This window comes from Silene latifolia, chromosome 3, assembly GCF_048544455.1.
Source record: "Silene latifolia isolate original U9 population chromosome 3, ASM4854445v1, whole genome shotgun sequence".
Classification (NCBI taxonomy): Eukaryota; Viridiplantae; Streptophyta; class Magnoliopsida; order Caryophyllales; family Caryophyllaceae; genus Silene; species Silene latifolia.
In genome coordinates, this window is record NC_133528.1 from 112760788 (window position 1) to 112780214 (window position 19427).

At 34.1% G+C, this 19427-nt stretch overlaps 1 non-coding gene across 1 annotated transcript; it reads right to left on the minus strand.

The window, feature by feature from the left end:
- Positions 1–16331: 16331 nt before the first annotated feature.
- On the minus strand, positions 16332–16438 carry LOC141650867 (small nucleolar RNA R71). Its single transcript, XR_012546878.1, has one exon. It is a non-coding gene; the product is annotated as a small nucleolar RNA R71 (small nucleolar RNA).
- Positions 16439–19427: the final 2989 nt, after the last annotated feature.

Below are 19427 nucleotides of genomic sequence, written 5' to 3' on the forward strand. Positions count from 1 at the left end.
ATTAATTAGTAACATGTATCATACTACATGTGACATATTGTGTGACAAATGACAAATTGACAAAATAAAATGGTAGTCCATTTTATGCATATGTGGACCGAAATATGAAAAGAGTTAGTGGGTTTTGGTTGTTTTATTTTATTTAATAAAATGGCATAATGATGCATACCTACAACTAGCCTTACACCTACTCTTACACATCTATTTCTTGTGAAGACAAAAAGTGAAAATAGATGCCCTATTTTTCTCTCATCCAACCGTGAAAAAGAAGAGAGAGAGAATTTTATTCTCTTAATTTTTGTCTTATCATTCATTCAAAGCACACATGCAAAAGTTCATGTATTTTTCTCTCTTCTCTCTCTTTCATCTTCATCAAAAAGGATGAGATTTTAATCCAAATTGTTCATGTAAGATTACTAAAATTATCAAAGTAATATATGAGTATTAGTAATCAATTTTAAGGTATACCACAATATAAATATGTAGTACATATTAGTTTGTGGTTTTGAGGGATAGTCTTGGGTGCAACTAATTGGAGGACTTCTATTTTGAGGTCATGTATGTTTATCCATTAATGGAAAGCTCAAGAACTAACAAGAAGGAGATCTTGTTAGTGCCCAATATGACCGAAATTATTATGGTGAGAAAATGATTTCTTCTCTTACCTTTTTAGTTTGCATGCATAAGATCTAGAATTTATTTTATGACCAAATAAATTTGAAACATATATGAATATGTTAAATAATGAGATATAGATTTTCAAACAAGCGGTATCATGAGCACAAGGTTGTTTCCATGCAAATCGGTTATAATTTTTCCGAGTTATACGATTAACAAATAAAACTTATAAATTTGTGTTATTATGATATATCACGAAATAAATTTTTTCATGTTAAAGTTTCTGATCCTAAAATGTATTTAGGATATTTTGGTTAATTTATGGATTTTATTGTTCATTTTATATAATATTGGCATTAAAATGTGATTTTTATGATAAAAATGTCATTTTTGGACGAACATTAGCTAAACTTCGAATTTTCCAGTGGTTTTTGGATATGTTTTCACATATATTATTTTTAGATGATCTGGAAATTTTCATAATTTTATGATTTCTTGTGCTCGAAAAATGGATTTTTCATGTTAAAAATCGAATTTAGATGAAAAATAGGTTAATATGAGAAATATTTCGAATATGGTCATAGAAATTTAGTATGTTGTCACATGCAATTTTACAAGATGTGTGTAAAATAATAGGCTATAATGAAGTCTTCATGCATGATTTATGGATTTTTGATGAAAAATAGCATAAATAGTGACTTAATTAGTGAAAAATTGCTAAAACATACTTCATGACTAAGGAAAAACGTCACATGTTGCATTTTATTATCTTTTTCAGATCTAAAATTGAAAAGTTGATGAATATAATTTTTCTCATGTTTTTATGATTTTTATTGATAAATCCGATAAACTACAACATTGTTTTTCCCGATAACTTTCGAAATTTTTAACCTAAGTTTTTGAACATTATGAGTGTCATGGTATTTTTCCAGAATGTTCATGAGTTTAAATTTCAAAATTTGAATTTATTTGAAATTTTTGTGATTTATTTGAAGTTTATAGCATTTTTATTGTAATTTTGAGTCCTCTAATGAACAATTTTAAGAAATATAAGTTAATTATGGTCAAATAGTTAGTTGTAACACCCCTGATTTTCGGCAAAATTAAAACTAACTTTTACATACAAAAATGGCCGAAATACAAGGATATTATAATTAATATACAAAGTCTCTTATTACAAATCCCTTTTAAAATTAAATAATACAAAATAAAAATACAACTTTTACAAAGTCTTTAAAATAAAAATCTTCACTTGAAAATAAAATCCTTTTCAACTGCAGCGGAAGTCACCTGAAAATAAAATCAGAAGACAAAAAGGAACTACCCCCATGACGAGTAGCCCAAAAGGGAGAAAACACGTCAGTAGGAAAAGTGAGTAATGAGATAATACCTCAATATAAGCAGAATAGTTTTTGGTCATGGCGTGGAAACACAGACATGTAAAAATAAAAATAAACACAGAGAATAATAAAAACACTCCCCGGTAACTCATCCCATACTCAAACCTACTCCATACTATTCCTTTAATAAAATACTCATATCTCGCCTCCATAATTAACCAAGTTTCTCATTACTCTGTCTCAATCATTACTCCGTCTCATAATATAACACTCGTTAGTAACCAAGTATCGTATTCTCATCGTCGAACCTAAGACCAGGACAAGGGGTGAGTGAACTGGCGGAATAAAACCGCGAAATAATATATCCATCTCAATGTCAATTCCAATCTCATAATATAACTCAATAACCAGGGTCACTCTGGACCATAAACACAATATGGCACAACGGCCTCATAACTCAATACCAGTAACCAATCTCAATCTCAATCTCAATATCAATATCGTCAAGGTTCAAAGAACCGTGCTCAACACTTAGAGAGTATACCTCTAAGCTACTCACCCACGAGTCGAAGTCAAAGAGTACGACAATAAAAATTACAATACAAGTCCAAACAAATACCAAATCGCTATACGCGTAATCAAGCCGGACAATCTGATCAACCAAACATTTACCTACCAATATCAATGGCATCATATAATTTGTAATATTCTAATGTCACGGATGGATAACCATCAGTATCATCATTATCTCTTTCAATCTGTTAATAATAATTTTGTTCATACACCATCGGAATTAAGACCTACTCCTTACATTAATTCCCAATCAACGAGAATCCTTTACATGAAAACGTAACCAAATCCACTAAGCTAACCAAATATGCATACTAGTTGCATCTTAACTGAACTTGTCACCCCATCTCACCGAAAGATTAACTTGCTAAGTAGGAAATATATACTAATAATATATGTAAGTAATACCAACCAACAATAATATACACCCATTAAAATTTCAGCACATAAACCAATTAAATCAATAACTAACAAATATACCACATATCCCCGAACAATAGTAATAATAATAGGATAGGTAGAATCGTGTTACCTTATCTATAACAAATAGAGAAGACGAATGGCGAACTGGCTGAGCACACCAACAAACGGATAAATTGGTGATGAAAAGGAATAATTGAATAATTTACTAGGTAGTGATGTCACACTTAGCAAAGGAAGAGAATCAATAGTTCTTGACAGGGTGAGATTTGATGATGTTTACAGAAAGCTTTTGTCAAAGGCAATGGATTATTGTATAGTCAACCGCACAACAAAATACGGCGATCGAGACGATGACTAATATTATAAGGCTTTGGTTGCTATACGGTTAGGTTTAAGTATATGGTCAAATAGAATAAAACGAGTACTTAAATAGGTTGAGAAGGGCCTAGCACTCTAATAAGATAGACAATAAAAAGGTAAACTGAATTTGGTTTTAATAATAACAAACATAGAACGGATTTTAATAAAATTTAAGACAGTATCGTAATTCCAATAAATCACCAAAAAAAAATAATAAGAATAGAAAAATAAATATAAAATACCCAAAATATTAGAAGTATTACAATCTTCCTCCCTTAAAATGAACTTCATCCCCGAAGTTCGAGTTTAAAAAAAATAAAGACACTATAAAATTTGAGTGGTATTACATTCCACCCACCTTAAAAATAAAGTTCGTCCTCGAACTTAAAATATTTCAAAAATGAATCAAATGACAAATCAAAATTTAAGAAGAGTTTAAAAGGTTAAAAGAGCGGTGCTAAGATGTGACGATCTCAACACCTGACCAAGAAAGAACCCGCTCTGATACCAATTGAGTTGAGGAATACCTACCATTGTGGAGTCCTTGTTAGTCCTATTATTTGGTAGACTTTTGAGGCTTTGTTGAGCACCTTAGTGATGTAACCTTATCATAGCGATCATAACCTTTGAGGAGTGTTTGGTTAAGCGGTAACCCTTTCATTATGCCGCTTCTGTTCTCCTCTCCTTCTCTTTAGCGTTCGTTGAACCCTGTTTTTGTGCCGAAGTTTACGTATCTTCTTCTTGCCCGAGATATCTTCTTAACTCGAGTACCTCTTATTTCTGTCAACCGTTATCTTTACAGTCCGACTCCTTAGTTTCCTAACTTGTCATGCTCATGCACCCTTCGAAAATATTTTACCGTTTCTCTATCCCGTTATCACTCCTTATCTCCTTAGTGTAGTTGGTACCTTGTTGACCATGTTTACAGAGTTAGTGGGATGTGATTTGAGGATTTTTGTATTTTGATTTTTGTCGGGAATTGGTGTAGGAGTTTGTGTCTGTATTTGACCATGTGATATGAGAGTTAGATTTTTGATGGAATTCTTATGATGGCAAGGTTGTAGTCTCCTTGCGATTTGAGGCTCGCGTGATTTGGTGGTATAAGACTCACTTTGGTTTCGGTTTGATGATGAGACTAATGGGATTAGTTTACCTTGGTGGAGTATTTCTATGGTTATTTTGGATTTGTTTTGGGCATTGTTCGTTCGGGGATTGTTCATTTGTCATTTGAGCCTTACTTTACGGTATTGGGGATTGATAGCTAAGTTTGTGGAATGTTATTGTAAGTTTGGACCTTATATTTAATCCTCTGAGGAATCTTTCTATTGGAATTGGAATATTGTTGGGAAGTAGGATAGTGAATCTTGAGTAAACCGATCAGATGATTTGTGTGATGAACCCATTTATCTTATAGTTAGTGCTAATTATGGATTGGATAGTGCAACTTGTTGCTTGTGGGTTGGTTTCAAGCATGAATGCATTTGGGAATATTGAATCTTGGTAAGGGTATAATATTGTTACTAGTTTCGACTTTGGATTTTGATTTTGTTCGGTGGAGGATATTGGTGGAAACATTTTGATTGGGAAATTGTTAAGTTATAATTGTAGAGGATAGGATTGTCTCAAGGATTAGCTTATAAGTAGACTTGTCGATGAGTGGTTCAGATGGCTCTTTGGATTAGTGTGGCCTCTGGTTGTTGCCCTGTTGATGTTCGGAGGACCTAGTAGGATGACTCTGTGGTTGGAAAATTGAGTGAGTAACCTTTCTTGATGTACCGATCTTCCTAATTCCGATCTCCGACAATTGTCATTCCTGCTATTCTGGCTTGTTCCGTTGAGTTCGCCTTTTTGGAACTCATTTGACCTTTTGAGTAAAGCTTCTTGTTCGTTGACATCTTTATTGACTTCATCCCAAAATTCCACCTTTAAGAGTTCAACTCCTTCTTGTCTGTTGGGTGTGAGTTCCCTATCGCAACTTGCACTTCTCGTTCCCGAGTTGTTTTCCATCTTGCATAGATTCTATCTAGTTTGAGTAAACTTTTGGTTCATTATTTTAAATTTGGAGTTAAATCTACAAATTGACCTCTTTCTATAACATTTGAAAATGATTTCTCACTCTCTTTCAACCTTGGTGCTCGATTTGATACCTAAGCTATTTCTCGTTTTGTGTAATTTCGGACCAATGTGAGTTAACTTTTCGATTCATTGTTATAATTTGTATTATATTTGGAAAAATTGACTTCTGGTAAAGTTTGAAAAATGATTTAACATTTTTCTATAACAATTGCATTTGACCTTTCGCTTTCATTTTGTTTTGGCGTTGATTCGTTGTCAGGATTCGTTATAGGAGACGTCTGATAACTAGTTATGCACTTATCGGCGAATTTTGATTTGTCCTTGATTCGGCTGTGGCTAAAAATACTCCCCGGTAACTCATCCCATACTCAAACCTACTCCATACTATTCCTTTAATAAAATACTCATATCTCGCCTCCATAATTAACCAAGTTTCTCATTACTCCGTCTCAATCATTACTCCGTCTCATAATATAACACTCGTTAGTAACCAAGTATCGTATTCTCATCGTCGAACCTAAGACCAGGACAAGGGGTGAGTGAACTGGCGGAATAAAACCGCGAAACAATATATCCATCTCAATGTCAATTCCAATCTCATAATATAACTCAATAACCAGGGTCACTCTGGACCATAAACACAATATGGCACAACGGCCTCATAACTCAATACCAGTAACCAATCTCAATCTCAATCTCAATATCAATATCGTCAAGGTTCAAAGAACCGTGCTCAACACTTAGAGAGTATACCTCTAAGCTACTCACCCACGAGTCGAAGTCAAAGAGTACGACAATAAAAATTACAATACAAATCCAAACAAATACCAAATCGCTATACGCGTAATCAAGCCGGACAATCTGATCAACCAAACATTTACCTACCAATATCAATGGCATCATATAATTTGTAATATTCTAATGTCACGGATGGATAACCATCAGTATCATCATTATCTCTTTCAATCTGTTAATAATAATTTTGTTCATACACCATCGGAATTAAGACCTACTCCTTACATTAATTCCCAATCAACGAGAATCCTTTACATGAAAACGTAACCAAATCCACTAAGCTAACCAAATATGCATACTAGTTGCATCTTAACTGAACTTGTCACCCCATCTCACCGAAAGATTAACTTGCTAAGTAGGAAATATATACTAATAATATATGTAAGTAATACCAACCAACAATAATATACACCCAATAAAATTTCAGCACATAAACCAATTAAATCAATAACTAACAAATATACCACATATCCCCGAACAATAGTAATAATAATAGGATTGGTAGAATCGTGTTACCTTATCTATAACAAATAGAGAAGATGAATGGCGAACTGGCTGAGCACACCAACAAACGGATAAATTGGTGGTGAAAAGGAATAATTTACTAGGTAGTGATGTCACACTTAGGAAAGGAAGAGAATCAATAGTTCTTGACAGGGTGAGATTTGATGATGTTTACAGAAAGCTTTTGTCAAAGGCAATGGATTATTGTATAGTCAGCCGCACAACAAAATACGGCGATCGAGACGATGACTAATATTATAAGGCTTTGGTTGCTATACGGTTAGGTTTAAGTATATGGTCAAATAGAATAAAACGAGTACTTAAATAGGTTGAGAAGGGCCTAGCACTCTAATAAGATAGACAATAAAAAGGTAAACTGAATTTGGTTTTAATAATAACAAACATAGAACGGATTTTAATAAAATTTAAGACAGTATCGTAATTCCAATAAATCACCAAAAAAAAATAATAAGAATAGAAAAATAAATATAAAATACCCAAAATATTAGAAGTATTACAATCTTCCTCCCTTAAAATGAACTTCGTCCCCGAAGTCCGAGTTTAAAAAAAATAAAGACACTATAAAATTTGAGTGGTATTACATTAGTGGAGACTAATTTTGAGTCCTAAGAGGTTAGGGTAATTAACTTGTGCATAAATATGAATTTATGTAATTAACGTGATTATAAAACGTTGAATCACGCAAATCCGTAAAAATCGTGTAATTTACGATATTGGCTCCTTAAAGGCGATTTAGCATAAAATTGGGCATGTTCATACATATTATAATGCTGCATTTTATTTATGATTGTCATAATTTTATTTTATGTAATTTTTGAATTATGTAATTTTACTTAGTATGGCCTTAGTTTTTAATTGGTATTACCCGAAATGTATGGGAATATCGATTCGGTTGTAATTTATTGTGATCTCGTATCACCGTTTTGTAATTTAATAGATTTATTTTATTTTAATTACAAATGTATAATAGGAAATTATGTAATTTATTATGTAATTTATTTATGCCGGAGTTCCTTGAAGACGGTGTCACTCAAGAAGGCGATACATAAAGACGGTGTTACCTCGAGATGCGTGCTAAAACCGAAGTTCAAGGGACCAATGGAGTTGGTTTCCGAATATGTAATAGTTAATTAGATTTTCTATTTTAGGAAGGCCATACTAGGATTTAATTTATGCTTTGCATTTTATTTATATGTTGCATGCATCGCTAAATCGCCATAACTAAAACATGCATTGTCATTTTTATCGAGTATATCGACCGTGTCAATTACAATTATCGTAGTTCACCGCTTTAGTTCACTTAAAACGTGATAGATAATAAATTGACATGACCTCTCGCTAAAATAAACAATTGAGACTTAGCCTTACCAAAAAGTAGAAACCATGAAAACCTATTTCGCGAGGGAGTGCACTCGGCCATCCCGGGGTACAAACCTTGTTACGTAGGGGAAGTGGGTGATAAATGTCTAATCCACCGAATTCATGTTGATGAGGGTTTCATCGGCTACCCCGTGCCCAAGTTGATGTGGATTTGGATCATGGACACATTTATTCGAAATTTGGATTGAACTCAACAAAAGTTTTTGATAAGGGTTTCATCGGCTACCCCGTGCCCTTGTCGGATGTGTTTTGGGCTATAGATAAATATTAGAGTAATTTTATCGACCGAGAGTTCTAAAAGTAGAATCGATTAAAGAGTTAATCCACCGAGTTATATTGATAAGGGTTTCATCGGCTACCCCTGCCCAAGTTAATATGAATTTAGATCTCGGAATCATTTATCATAGTTGGGTAGAGGTCACTATGTAAATGCTTTACTTGTAATTTACAAGTATTTATAAAACGATAAATGTTAAGTTTTCCATTATTCCGTTATTATATTGTTCTATTTCTTTACCACAATTTATATACGATATCATTTCGATTTTTCAAAATCTCCATTAAAACATCGTAACTAAAGACAAATATGAATTTGCTTCTAAAACCTCAAATGAACCATTGCTAAGGATCTCTTGTAAAGAGTATAGATTAAAGTTATTCATTATCAAACAGGTTTTTGATTCTTGACTAACACATCTACTTACAATGAATTGTTTCTAATTTTGGTAACTAGATTTGTTGGAAATCAAAATTGACCAAAATAACGTAACCACTTCAATGAAAGTTTTAAGACTAAAACGAACAAATGAAGAGTAATCTTCATGAATTCAATTTTGCTTCTCAAAGCAAAGACTCATTGAAATGAGTGGGAGCATTCTCTTAAACCGTTAAGATGAGAACGAGGTTCAAGAAGTAAAGATTATAATGGAATTGATACAAGGTAATGTTAAAGGTAAAGTTGTTGAGAATGACGATACTAAACCTATCAATCCCGACCGATAAAGTTTCCATTGTCTTAAATGTTGGACACGAGAAAGGAAACTACCCCAAATTATTGAAGAATCAACAAGTTAGTTGTGGGACATCTAATGGGACCTTCTTCTTTAAATGTTTATTTGATTGACATAAAATTTTGCTAGTACTACTTCGTCAATATTAGAAACCGGTGGTGGTTTTTCATCATTATGTTTGATACATAGGATGATTAGAATATGACGACTAGCAACAATGAAGTCGAGAGATAGAGTCATTGTGTACTAAATCTAGTTTTCGGGTTTGGAGTTGTACTTAATTATGACTATTAAGTGCATAAACTCTAAATAAGAATATAAACTTGTTAAAGATACAAAAGAGGTTTCACTTTTGTGACCCTATACACCATGGTTTGATGTATGGCTAGCCCATTATCAAGGTGATTATATTCTAAACCAAACTAGAATGATATATCATGAAGATGATGCAAGACTCAAATTGGTAATCCAAGATTAAACCTTAATTTCTAGAATGATGAACGCAAAGAGTTATCGAGTACTCTTGAAACCATTAGATTGTTAATGGTATATGCGTATCTTGTATTCAAAGCAAGATGTCTCGTGCCTTTTGGTTGAAAAGGAGATCGAGGTTGTAAATCATCGATCCAAAATAGGTTGATCATTATCTTTTACCAACGATTTAAGTTGACACTAATATGTTCGCTTAATAAGGTAAATAGAGAAATCTTTGAAGAATTTCAAAGAGTTCAAGGAATCACGATTTAGTCGTGATGGAATTATCAAAGTAAAGACTTTGATATAAGCCAATGGAAATGTGATATAGTATCACAAGTTAATCTCTCTAAGCACACATTATGGAATAATGTGTGGTTGGATAAGAAATCAAACGATATTCGATATGGTTTGGACTTCAATCAAGTTACTTTGAGTTACTTGATTCTTTTGGGGATTTTATCATTTTGCCTAAAATTATTTTCCACTAAATCATATGAGATATGAAATGGTAAGGGTACCATGTTTGTAAGTTTTCACAAGAAACAAATGCTCATTTTTCCCTTTTCAATTATCACGAGTACGACGGGTTTGCGGCTCGTGAAGCTGTCTTTCTAAAATAAAAGTTTATTTCTAGAAGACAGAGTGGGAGAAATTATTCAAGAACCACAAAGAAAGCCACAAAGAATGTTATGTCGCAAGAAACTGTTCTTTCTTGGTACATGAGACGTTTTGTGTAAGATGTTGTTTCTTTTAAACCTAGGAGGTTAAATTCGTCACTTGTTGAAAATGATGAATTCATGCTACTTTTAAGAAAGTAAAGAGCTTATAACTTACAAAAGAAATCTTTTGATTCAAATTGATTACTTCTAGAAAGTAATGAACAAATGACTTACATGAGAGTTTTTAAGTCACAACTCACTACAAGGCTTAGAGCCATGAAAATCCAATATAAAAGGCTTGATTAGTTGCAAAGGGTTTTGCACTAATAAAGAGAGATTTCAAGGTTTGATTGGTTGCAAAGGGTTTTGCACTAATTGAAATGCTTAAGTCTATTTGGATCTTCTTTGGGATTGTGTTTCATTATGAGGATACGCATACAGCATGTGAATCTAAAACCCACTTCTTCAAACGAAGGAATGTATTCAATACATGTCATGAGTTTTATAGATTCTTGCAATCCTAAGATAATGTGCAACTTAAGAGATGGTCTTAAGTAGGACATCAATGAGTTAGAATCAATGTTTTGATCATGTTATAAAACTTTTCTCGATAAGTCGAGAAGTTGTGTTTATACATGGAGTTTAGTGGGAGTTACGGAAATTTTAATTAGTCCGATATGTGGATGACATATTGATCATTGAGAATGATTTAAGACTTTTGGAGTAAAATAATACATCTTTAATATCTAGATTTATACAGATAAATCCACATGATATTAGCGTCAATAAGAAGTCTTATGTACATATGATTCATGACTAAGTTCAATAAATTGAACATATTTGATTGATTCCATTTGCTTCCGCTGTCGGATCAATTAAATAAGTTATGATGTATAACACTTCATATACCTTGAGTATGATGAATTGTTTTCAAAATCGAATTTAAGTAATCTTTACCAAGTAAGCCATAAAGATTACCCTTAAGTGCTTGCAGAAGCATTAAGGCTATGATGCAAAGTGTTTATGATGCAATTTTGTGTAAGGGTGTTACACAAGTGACAATTGACAATTGAGATTGCGCATGGTTTCCGACAAAACCATAATCAAAACACATTAGGATGGTTAAGATACCATTGTGGCAATGTTAAATAAGAAGTAGATTTTCTAGAATCATTCTAGGCAATAAAGAACAATGAGAGATATTTATAACGGAAATTGAGTACACTTGCAATCATGAGATGTGCAAGAAGGATGAGTCCCGCATACTATGAAAACAGTGGGAGCTATTCTTAGGCTAAAGGGCCTATGTCTTGATTGGATCTCGACACGTACTCAGAAAGTTTTGTAATGCAAATGTATACATTACAAAGGAAAACGAGTATGTAGTAAGGTTGAGTAAGGTACAAGAAATTGATAAAACCTACTAACCAAAGCCTTCTCAAAGGCTAAACATGATGAGTCATGTCATTTCAATTGAATTGAAATGAACAACTACGTACAAGATCAAATTAGATTATAGAACATGAAATAGTAATCAGGCATTGACTATTCATATGTGATAATCGCATTTGTTATTCGAGTTTTACTTTAAAACTCAATTATTATACTTTGTTACATCCAAACGGGTTGTAGAGACAACGTTGAACCCCGTTAAAGTGAACCCGGATTAACATAGTATTAGCCCATAGTCACTTGTATGAGGTGACGTCTCGAAGTGACTAGAGTGTGATGCGATTGATGGCAAGTTCAAGTGCCATAGAGTCATGTGAGATGACTAGTCGATCACATAGGCAGACTGTTAGGAACACTTTGTCGGGCAGTGACCGCTTATAGAGTTCTGGCAAATTTATATAGCCTGGTCGTGGCGAGAGCTACTATAGTATTCTAATGAGTCGATTCTTTTGACTAAAGACTGTTCACCTAAGATGGCACAATTTCAGATTGACTTTGATTTATGTTACTACGATCTTCGTAAATGGGGTCAAATAGGCATATTTTGGGTTATGATGGCTGTGGCTAGTCGAAGGGAATAATTGCGATAGGAATTGTCCACCCCCTTGTCAGGGTTAAAACAATATCTCAGGGCCACTCGAGGAGTAATGAACTGGAAATGCGTGGCCACGCTCGGAAGGTATCTATGATAGATAAATCCGGTCAATCAGTTATTCTCCAGATCGAGGAAACCACTCTCGATATGATCACTTGCAAGTACGACCCGAAAGACACCTTGCATTGAGTGGGAGATAGTAATAGGACAAGAGAATTGGTGACGCACACTTGTCGAGGACAAGTGGGAGATTGTTGGGAAATGTGTCCTCAACAATAGTGCGATCACATGATTTAAATATCATTATGAAATCTCATTACAAGAATACGGAAGGGATGATGCATAATATATATAGTCAACTGGTCCACACATATCGGTAATGATTGGCTGGCTAGAGTTTGACATTACTGTCGTGCGACGGTGGTGATCATTTGATCCCTTGAGGTCACACCTAAAGGACGATTTCCTTAATTGAAAAAGTTAATTAATTGTATACCGATACAGATTAATTAATTCCTTAAAATTGAACAATTCAATTTGTGAGAGAGAATATTGATATCTTATTGTAATGGGATTAAATAAGATTTATTTTAATAAATAAAATGCTTTATTACTAAAATTGTTTATTGTTTGAGAAACAATAAAGATAAGAATGAATGGTTGATTATAATTACAAGATATTGTGAATTATAATTATATGACCCATTTTATTTATATGATCAAGTATCACTAGTCAATTTGTTGAATGTAATTTAATTAATTTATAAAATGATATTTATGTGATAAATATGCATTTAATTAATTAGTAATATGTATCATACTACATGTGACATATTGTGTGACAAATGACAAATTGACAAAATAAAATGGTAGTCCATTTTATGCATATGTGGACCGAAATATGGAAAGAGTTAGTGGGTTTTGGTTGTTTTATTTTATTTAATAAAATGGCATAATGATGCATACCTACAACTAGCCTTACACCTACTCTTACACATCTATTTCTTGTGAAGACAAAAAGTGAAGATAGATGCCCTATTTTTCTCTCATCCAACCGTGAAAAAGAAGAGATAGAGAATTTTATTCTCTTAATTTTTGTCTTATCATTCATTCAAAACACACATGCAAAAGTTCATGTATTTTTCTCTCTTCTCTCTCTTTCACCTTCATCAAAAAGGATGAGATTTTAATCCAAATTGTTCATGTAAGATTACTAAAATTATCAAAGTAATATATGAGTATTAGTAATCAATTTTAAGGTATACCACAATATAAATATCTAGTACATATTAGTTTGTGGTTTTGAGGGATAGTCTTGGGTGCAACTAATTGGAGGGCTTCTATTTTGAGGTCATGCATGTTTATCCATTAATGGAAAGCTCAAGAACTAACAAGAAGGAGATCTTGTTGGTGCCCAATATGACCGAAATTATTATGGTGAGAAAATGATTTCTTCTCTTACCTTTTTAGTTTGCATGCATAAGATCTAGAATTTATTTTATGACCAAATAAATTTGAAACATATATGAATATGTTAAATAATGAGAGATAGATTTTCAAACAAGCGGTATCATGAGCACAAGGTTGTTTGCATGCAAATCGGTTATAGTTTTTCCAAGTTATACGATTAACAAATAAAACTTATAAATTTGTGTTATTATGATATATCACAAAATAAATTTTTGCATGTTAAAGTTTCTGATCCTAAAATGTATTTAGGATATTTTGGTTAATTTATGGATTTTATTGTTCATTTTATATAATATTGGCATTAAAATGTGATTTTTATGATAAAAATGTCATTTTTGGACGAAAATTAGCTAAACTTCGAATTTTCCAGTGGTTTTTGGATATGTTTTCACATATATTATTTTTAGATGATCTGGAAATTTTCATAATTTTATGAGTTCTTGTGCTCGAAAAATGGATTTTTCATGTTAAAAATCGAATTTAGATGAAAAATAGGTTAATATGAGAAATATTTCGAATCCGCCCGTCTTCCCCTTCTGGACGCCCGTCCAGAAACACCCAAATCCGCCCGTCCCGTGCCTAAGACGCTCGGATTCCCTAACAGCCTTTTCGTCTTCTACAAGCTTCAAGGAAGGATGCGCATCTTTTTCTAAGACCGGCAAAAAGGAGACCGGAGTCTCCCTAGAGACCGACGATTCCTCAAGGACTTAATCGTCATTTAAGCCCTTAGTTAACCCTAATTTATGTACCTAATCCCCACTATAAATTCCCCATTAGTCTAATTAGAAGAGCATGTTCTTCTTAGCAATCTTTAGTGTAGTTAATATCAATCAAATCTCTCTTTAATCTTGTAATCAACATTTAATCAAGTTTTAATACAAGTTTCATTTCCTTAATCTCTCTTTTGTTCATCCTTTATTTTGGGTAATTGAAGATTATTTGGGTTATTATTGGGAGATTGACAACCTTCCAATCAAGCATCAAGTACTTCTATTATTCTTTGCTTTATTATTAGAATCATTAGTAGGTATAATTCTCTTAATCCCTTTTTAATAATTGTTAATTATCTTCATCTATTCATCATGTTTTACTTTGTTGGTATGATTGACAACCTTGCTAGCATGTTCAACATGACAATGAGTGAGTAGTTTCCTTAACTAGGGTTAATGGGTAATTAGGGGAAACCAACATGGGGAATGATTCATGCTTAATTTAATATGTTTTCATAGTTTATTTGCTTTCTTGTTGTGATCTCAACTTATGCACATGTTACGTTTGATGAAATGTGAGCCTATGAATCCTTGCATTTTTTACCCATCACCTATCTTTTCAATGAGACTTGTAAGACATAAACCAACTCGAGTCTCATTAGACCATGCATGTTGTTGAGTAGCGAAGATTAAGTCGACTTGTAGGTGTTGTACAATCTAATCGATTCGGATTCGGGACCCAAACTTTCCTAGGATTGTAAGATATAAACCAACTCGATCCATCACAACAATAATTGCTTGCTTATAATTTGAGAATATGTTTGTATGATCAATTCCCATGAATCCCCTATGACCCCATGACACCCTAGTGCCTTTTATCAATTGTTTACATCCCTTTTTAATCATATTGCTTGTTTACTTTCATTGCTATTTAGTTTAGTGATCTTCTACTTCAAAGCCCAAATTGTGACACCCTTAGACACCACTAGTTGCAATAGAAAATCTCATCTTAATTCCCGTCCCTTGGGATCCGACCTTTACTTGCCTCTTTACTAATTGTAGAGTTGTTTGTGAAGTTATAAATTGTGTTTTGGTCTAGGTGCTCCTAACGACAAGTACTGAAAACTAAACCTCCATCGTGAGTCCGACCAAAAAATGGCGCCGTTGCCGGGGACGGTGTTAACTTGATTTAGATTTTCTTATATTGTTATTAGTTGTGTCTTTCTTTGCCTTGGGGAAGTAAAACTCCTCAAGGTTTGTTCTAATTATTTTCGAGTTGTTTGATATTTTGCATGTCTAGAAGATCACAAGGTAACTTGTTACCCTTTGATCACGAAATTGAAAGGACTTTGACAAACAATAGAAGACTTGCTAGGAGAACTTTGAGAGGTATTGGTGAGGTTGTAGATATTCAACCAAACACTATTGAGTTTATCAACCCTTTTGCAAGAGAAGGTGAGGAGAACCCAACACAAAATCCAACACAAAATCAACCCACAATGCCTAAGTTTTCATCACATTCCGTACCCCCCGAGGGGAACCTACCCAATGGTACTCCCACACCACAACACTTAACCTGAAATTTTATTGCCAAATCCGCATTTATCCAATTAGTCGAAAGAAGTCAATTTGGGGGGATGCCTAGTGAAGATCCTCATTCTCATATGGAAACTTTTTGTGACTATTGTGATGCGATTTCTCAAACCGGTGTAACTCAAGAGCAAATTCGATGGGTCTTATTTCCTTTTTCTCTAATTGGCACCGCAAAACAATGGTTGAAGGGCCTTGATAAGGCTACTCTCGGAATTGATTCTTGGAAGAAGTTGGCTCTAGCTTTCTACAGAAAGTTCTATCCACCGGAGAAGACTAATATGCAAAGAGCTCAAATTACGGGCTTTAAGCAAAGAGATGAAGAATCATTGTATGAAGCTTGGAAGCGATTCAAAGGAATTTGCCGCTCATGTCCTCATCATGGACTTAGCGAGTGGTTATTGGTACAACAATTTTGGAACGGTCTTTATGAAGACTCAAGAAACATTCTCAACATGGGATCAAATGGAATGTTCACCGAAGTTGACGACAATCAAACTTGGAACACGATTGAGGAAATAGCGGTCCATAACTCACAATATAGTAGACCTCGCAAAGCTACTAGAAGAGGAAAGCATGAAGTGGACTCTGACACGGCTATCGCAACCCTATCAAAGATAAAACCTAACGGTCTCAACTAAAATGTAGCAGAGGCAGTCGAGTATCGAATCCACAGGGAGGTAATGTAATTATAGCGGTCTATTTCTAATCCAAGGGTAACAATTGGGGTTTGTTTGAATTTGATTCTAAACTACGAGGGTTGAAGGAAAGAGAAATAAAATAAAGAGCAGTAAGGGCAATAAAATACGATTTAAACTATCAAGAAGAGAGGGACATGTCGGGAATTCGGTTCACTACGGTAGTCAAATAACTCATCTGTAAATGATCCAGACGAACTAATGTGAGACGGATGTTAAAAGGTCCTTTCGGTCCACTTTCTATCCTAAAATACCACTAACTTAACTTTCGTCCTCATTAGGGTAGTCTACTGTTTATAGCAGGCCTATTTAGTCCAATCTTTCGATCCAGGATTAATTTTAGCCAGATTAATGGGTGACATAGAAGCGTGCACTCAACTAAGTCGGAAATTACAGTTAAATTGCTATAGTGACAGAGTCTCGTAATTAATTCGTCCGATTCATCTACTAAATCGTCATCTTTCTACCGCAGATTCCCTAATCCCAACATGAAGGAGTTTAGCTACTCATATCGGTGATTAAACTAACAGCAAATAGGGTTCCAGCAGAAAACATTAAAAATAACGATAAATGGTAAATAGGAAAATTAGGGCAAAGGTAATAAGAACACAAACAAGAAATCAAAGCAACAAAATGATTATTGTTAATAAAGGAAGAGAAGGAATTACAATCAATGCGAATCCGGCGTAAAGAACAACTGAATCCGAGCAATAATAACCCCGAAGTAAAGTAACAGTGAAGAAGAATAAAAGTAACGTAGTAAAAGTTTCTACTGTCAAAGATAGAGTAAAAATATGATAAAAGATTCAGAGATGTCTATTAACCTAATTAGCATAGGTTTAAATAGAAAAAGTACTAAGGTTTGCGAAAATAAACATCACACGGACTGACTAAAAGCCCATGCCCATAAAAACCACTCGATCGAGTGGATTAAACCACTCGATCGACCAACTTCTCAGCAAAAGTCACTCGATCGACCAATTGGTTTCTCGATCGAGAACTTGGTCCTTGTGCAGCTCAGTTGTCGAGTAAAATGTTACTCGATCGAGCATCAGAGGGTGTAGAAACCACTCGATCGACTGGTAAACAGCTCGATCGAGTGATTATGTCTTCATTTCAGCTCACGTCTTCACCCAAGTGCCTCGTAATGCATGCCATGACGCTTCTAAGTGCAGTATCTCACTCTGGGACAATCCCGTCTCCTCTAAATGCATGCAAAAAGGATGAAAAAGAGTACGGTCCCACTACTTTCGCGATCATTCCTACAAAAAGAACAAAATACACCAAAGTAGCCAATTCGGGGCAAAATACCATAAAAACAGTATAGAAATGCATAAAAATACGTGCTGAAATAGGCCAAAAAGACTATACATTAGGCACGTATCAAATCTACCCAAACCAAACCTTTACTCGCCCTCGAGTAAACTCAAAACTAAACTAATGGAACGGAAATGATAACTCAGAGCTAGCTTAACTTGTCTACTTGAACCAATTTAATGCAACAAAAATCAACAGTTAAAGCCAAGCAGTCAATACGCAAACGAATTATAAGCTGTTCAGAAATAAAGCTGACCTATCGACCTTGCAAGACCAACATAACCGGACTCTCACGTGGTCACTCTTCTCTCATGAAGCAAAGGGTGAATATTATATGTAAAAGAGAGAAGAAAAGACAGTCAGTCACCTAACTGCGACCTACATAACATGCATGCAACAAAAATGAAAGACAATTCAAGTACTAGTGCACACACTCCAACCAATAATGTCCGTCACAGCCGAGGGCTTGCAAATAATTTGGGAATAGTGAGGTTCAGGTGAGAAAAGGCAAAACAAGTTATGGAAATGTGGAGGTAAAAGCGTCAAGCTAGTTCCTAACAGGACCATAATAAAACCATCCGGATCTCAACTGACTGAAAGACCAAGTACAAGTGCCCTTCATTTGGCACAAAACTCACTAGACTCAAAACACAATCTCCTCAAAAAATATGGGATAGAGCGGAGGAGACAGACGGTCACAAACTTCCCTTTTTTAAACACCGTCTGAAATAACTATCAGAAACAAACAACCCTTTTCAATTGTACGTCTTCAAACATCTTCTCAACTCTGACAAGAGGGCACAACTGTTTTCACAATTTTTTTCTCTTTCTCTTTTTTTTTCGTTCCAGCTCTTTTTTTTTTTTTTTTTTTTTTTTTTTTTTTTTTTTTTTTTTTTTTTTTTTTTTTTCTGTTTTTCATATTTTTTTCTTCTTTTTTTTCCTTTTCAATACTTTTTTTTTTCTTTCCTCCTTCCTTAGTACAAACACCAACTCCAAACAAGAATTACGGACCAAACTGCAATGGAAACATACCACAAAAGAACAAACTAACTAGCTTGACTAGGCAGGCTTAGTTTGGAATGTAGCTAATGGGTCAAAAAGGCAAGTTTTGGCTAATGTGGAGCTAAATGGGTGAAAGATATAAAGAAAGGGGAATTTGCAAGACCCTCCCTGCATGTGACACCAACCACAGACCCGAATATGTGCATTTGACAAGAAATTGAATGTCATAAATGTGCAAATGAGATGAACATGCTATGCAAGGAGTACTACTCTCAAAATTCCTAATGAACTGGTCATGAATGGCACCAGTTATGACTCTAAAAACTCATAATTTTTAAGTAGTTTGTCAATTTATAGGTC